Source organism: Lactuca serriola, unplaced genomic scaffold (genome assembly GCF_051521515.1).
Source record: "Lactuca serriola cultivar US96UC23 unplaced genomic scaffold, Lser_US96UC23_V15 Lser_V15_Un116, whole genome shotgun sequence".
Lineage (NCBI taxonomy): Eukaryota > Viridiplantae > Streptophyta > Magnoliopsida > Asterales > Asteraceae > Lactuca > Lactuca serriola.
In genome coordinates this window covers 1-5,000 of record NW_027629714.1, presented here as the reverse complement: position 1 = coordinate 5,000, position 5,000 = coordinate 1, and the positions used below count along the sequence as shown (strand labels likewise).

At 52.2% G+C, this 5,000-nt stretch overlaps 1 pseudogene; it reads right to left on the bottom strand.

The window, feature by feature from the left end:
- Positions 1–241, bottom strand: part of LOC145078134 (18S ribosomal RNA) — a 1,799-nt pseudogene extending 1,558 nt beyond the window's left edge.
- Between the last annotated feature and the right edge of the window lie 4,759 nt (positions 242–5,000).

Genomic DNA, 5,000 nt, shown 5'->3' with positions numbered 1-5,000 from the left:
GGGCGGAGGCCGCGTCGACCTTTATCTAATAAATGCATCCCTTCCGGAAGTCGGGGGTTTTGTTGCACGTATTAGCTCACAGAATTACTGCGGTTATCCGAGTAGCGAGATACCATCAAGTAAACTATAAGCGGGATTTAATGAGCCATTCGCGGGTTTCACGGTACGATTTGTTCATACTTACACATGCATGGCTTAATCTTTGAGACAAGCATATGACTACGCGGGGATCAACCGGGTAGCATTCCTCTTCGACTCGGTCTACCACCAACAAGTCAATGCAAGGTAGACGGTCGTCTAGAAAAGCGAAAACGCTCATCGAACCAAGCACGCTGATCATGGTGACCCGTGCTGACTTCCATATCCAAGAGACCAAGCAACACTTCATAGGCCATGCCATCGACACATCCACATTGACAACATGGACCACAAAGACGACTTCCCAAGGTTCGTAGGCACCGCAAGCGATGTGCCCGAAAGCAAACTTTGTTGAAACGGCATAATGCCATCAATTAGGTATGCAACACGAGGAACCCACAATGTTCAAGGCAAATTCGCCTTGTAACACAACTGAAGAGGTAAGAACGCATGGAAGTTCACGCGGCAGACATCCGGCCACCGTTACAAACCAAACACACTCATGCACCTTTAGGGTAGACGTCCCCGAAGATCATCAAACTAGCGACCACCCACTTGGCACAAGGCCATGCAAGCAACCACGAGCTTAAACAACCCCAGAATGCACTGACGATGCGCAACAAGGGACGGTGGCCGGCCTAAGCACATCATTGCTAGGCGGGCATGGGCAATGTGTGGTATGTGCTTGGAGGATAGTAAAGGGACCTCTTAATGCCTATCTCTTTGATCTGCAATCGGCCAGCACTAGGCTGAGCCATGGGCCTGTCAAGACATTGCCTCGGAGAAGGCAAGTCTTGGGTTGATGCGGTGTACGAAGCTACCCACTTCCACACAAGACGCTGGCAGGCTTAGCGTCTTTTGTCACTTCCAAGATAACTTCAACACGCCGTGATGATCACGAATATACGACAATGCTTCCCGATAATGCTGTCCTCCACGTTATCGGTGCTTAACCAATGGCGACTCTTGCGCAACACACGTCTAACAAGATGAGCCAGGCGTCTGTAAGTAGTAGTATCACAAAAAGCAACACATGCCACTTTAACGCCTATCAGCACACGTCATCGGCACATTATGTAATCTTTGGCTAGCCGAAGCACGTCGAACAAGATTAGCAAGCACACATCGTCATCGTATTGCCACACGAATGACTCCATCCCACATTTCCAAGGCTAGACCACAACCACCGAATTTGTTATTAGCAGCGACACGACGAGCATCCCCGCTTTTGGCAAGGCCCCCACTCGGAGGGGTATTATCTAAGCAACTCGGAACTAAGCAACCGTCACCCATGATACGCTTTGACACGAAAAGGCCATGGCGGGTCACCCTTGCACACCGTGCTCACTCGGCTCCCCCTATATATATACATATTGCACAAAGAGCTTGGTGACGAGGAACGGACATGGATTTCCACGATTATGCATAATTTTTAATATGCGCACGGCGGGGGAAAATCAAGGGGCAACGAGCTCGGTTGTGCGCACGGCGTCGAGGAAAATCAAGGCAACGGGAGCTGGTTCATGCGCCGAGCGTCGAGGAAAATCAAGAGCAGCAGGGCTATTTCTCAGGCCATCGTTCGAGAAATCAAGGCGGCGTGTTGGGGGTGGTGGCCTCTTTCATGGGTCGTGGGGCTTGGCTTGGCTTGCCTTGTTGGTGCTCGATACGGCCTCATGACTGCGAGCTGCCCATCGCTTAGTGGGCCTGCAAAATGAGGACATGGTACCCCCTATATGCCTGCCCGAGCTTGGTGACGGGAACGGACGTGGTTCACACGATGATGCATAATTTTTGGACACGCACGACGTCGGGGCGAGGGGACACGCGAGTGGGGCGTCTATGGGGGCGTTGATGGCCTCGTTTTCGTGAAGACCGGGCGCCTTGGCCATGGCCTCGGCGTGCCAGCCTCGACGGCTGCGGGCGCTGAACACCCCGAAAAGGCGGCAAATGGGGCAGTCTGGTACCCCCTATATATACATATTGCACAAAGAGCTTGGTGACGAACCGGACATTGATTTGCCCGGGGATGCATAATTTTGCGAAATCGTCCATAACTCGCTGAATTAATTCGGATTCACACGAAATTTTGTAGGGATGCTTTTTATTATAAATGAAAGGCGTTGAAATAAAAAAATGTCATGTTTGAAACAAGTAATGTGACCTATCACACAATATGCCTTGAAGCGTTCGGTTCCCTACTTGTTGATATGCAGCTCAAATGAAGTTGGAATGTCATTGAAACTTTGCGTGGGTCATTGTGAACATAGACCTTGAAATGGAAATATATCGTGTTCGGGTTTTTGTCTGTCGCCTACTGATAGGCAGGCAGATAAGGCTTCTAGCTATTCATTAGTCGCTTGGATGAACAGAAAGAGCACGAGCGAACAGTGACTATGTAGTAAGTAGGAACTACAACACTTAAACGGATTAGGGTTACAACACTTTGCTCCCTTCCTTCGTTTGACTTGCTTAGAAATACGCTCTGGTTTGTGTCAAGGCCCCTTGTTCCTTAGAACGATGAGGATGGGATTGGTTCGTTCGAGGCATGTGTGCTTGGCCAAGATGCCCACTGATTTCATGGTCGTTCATGAGTGTTTGTGTGAGGAAGTAGACTTGTTCCCTTGGTCGTTCATGGGTACATGTGTGGGAGCAAGCCTTGTTCACTTGGTGGATTTCATGGGTGTCTGTTTGGGAAGAAGTCTTGTTCCTTGGCCGTTCATGGGGGTGCAATGATGACGGGGCTTCTTGTGTTCCACTTGGTCGTTCATGGATGGCCATGTGTGTGAGGGCCTAGCTTCCTTGGTCGTTCATGGCCATGTGTGTGGCAAAGGGCCTCGTTCCATTGGTCGTTCATGGATGGGCATGTGTGTGGCAAGGGGCCTCGTTTCTTGGTCGTTCATGGGCATCTTGTGTGGCGAAGGTGCCTCGTTCCCTTGGTCGTTCATGGATGGGCATGTGTGTAGCAGGTGCCTGGTTCCTTGGTCGTTCATGGGCATGTGTGGCGGCAGGTGCCTCGTTCCCTTGGTCGTTCATGGATGGGCATGTGTGTGTGCAGCAGGTGCTCGTTCCCTTGATCGTTCATGGGCATGTGTGTATGCGTGCCTCGTTCCCTTGGTCGTTCATGGGGCGTCTTTGTGTGTAGATGCCTTGTTCCCATAGGTATCCACGGCCTTGTGGCTTGCCATGACCTAGCCTGGAAGCCTCACATGCATTCTTCCCTTGTTCGTTCATGGATGGGCATGTGTGTGGCAAGGTGCCTTGTTCCCTTGGTCGTTCATGGGCATGTGTGTGGCAAGGTGCCTCGTTCCCTTGGTCGTTCATGGATGGGCATGTTGACGGCAGATGCCTTGTTCCCATAGGTATCTGGTGTGTGGCTTGCCATGACCTAGCCTTGTGACCTCACATGCACGTTCTTCCTTGGTCGTTCATGGATGGCCATGTGTGTGGCAAGGGAGCCTAGCTTCCTTGGTCGTTCATGGCCATGTGTGGCAAGAGGCCTCGTTCCATTGGTCGTTCATGGATGGGCATGTAATGGCAAGGGCCTCGTTCCCTTGGCGTTCATGGAGCAAGTGTGTGGCAAGGGGCCCTGCTTCCTTGATGCGTTCCATGGATGGGCATGTGTGTGGCAAGGGGCCTGGCCCATGGTCGTTCATGGATGGGCATGTGTGTGTGGCAAGGGGCCTAGCTTCCAAGGTCGTTCATGGGCATGTGTGTGGCAAGGGGCCTAGCTTCCATGGTCGTTCATGGGCATGTGTGTGGCAAAGGGCCTCGTTCCCTTGACGTTCATGGGCATGTGTGTGCAAGAGTGCCTTGTTCCCTTGGCCGTTCATAGGCATGTGTGTAGCCGGTGCCTTGTTCCCTTGGGTAGCTTTGCGCGCCAGCCTCGCTTGCTTAGGTTTCCCAACACGCCGTCGGGCACCAAGGGTAGTGGTGGTCCCCATGTACCCCTATATATACATATTGCATAAAGAGCTTGGTGGCCGAGCAGACAGCGATTTCCCCGAGGATGCATTCCCAACACCATGCCTTGTCCACTCATTATATGTGGGGCACCAGTAGTCGTAGTCCCCCATTGCCTATCATCACTCATTATACGACAAGGGCAACTTTTGGGTTGACTTGGAACTTTTTAGCCAAGTCACAAAATACTTCTGAAATTTTACCAAGTGTGGAACGACCTCTCGTCGGTTGCATGGAAGGAAAAATGGGGGCTTGTTTTGGGGGGAGGACGAATACGGCGGCCTTGGTGAATCTCGGTGGATCGTGGCAGCAGAGCCACTCTGCTTACAATACCCCGTCGCGTATTTAAGTCGTACGCGAAGGATGCCGCCGCCCGATGGGAATTATACTTCATGGCGGCTGCCGGCCTGTCCGTCGCGCGGTGGCCAACGACACGTGCCTTTGAGGGCCGAGGGCCCCTGCGGCAGTCGGCAAACGAGGGCGGCGGGCACACGCGTCGCTTCTAGCGGATTCGACTTAGAGGCGTTCGGTCGCGGCTCCGGCGCACGGTGGCTTGACGCCTTTGGCTTTTCAACAAGCGCGATGACGATTGTGCCGAGATCAACCGGTTCCTCTCGGCCACTAGGTTGAATTACTATTGCGACAGCGTCATGGTGAATCCATTAACTTTGTCCTCGACGGTCTAAACCAGGCGCTCACGTTCCTATTGGTGGGTGAACAATCCAACACTTGGTGAATTAAGCTACAGCCAGTAGGAAGAGCCGACATCGAAGGATCAAAAAGCAACGTCGCTATGAACGCTTGGCTGCCACAAGCCAGTTATCACAATGGTAACACCACGACACCTCTAGCTTCCGAAGGTCTAAAGGATCGTTAGGCCACGCTTTCACGGTTCGTATTCG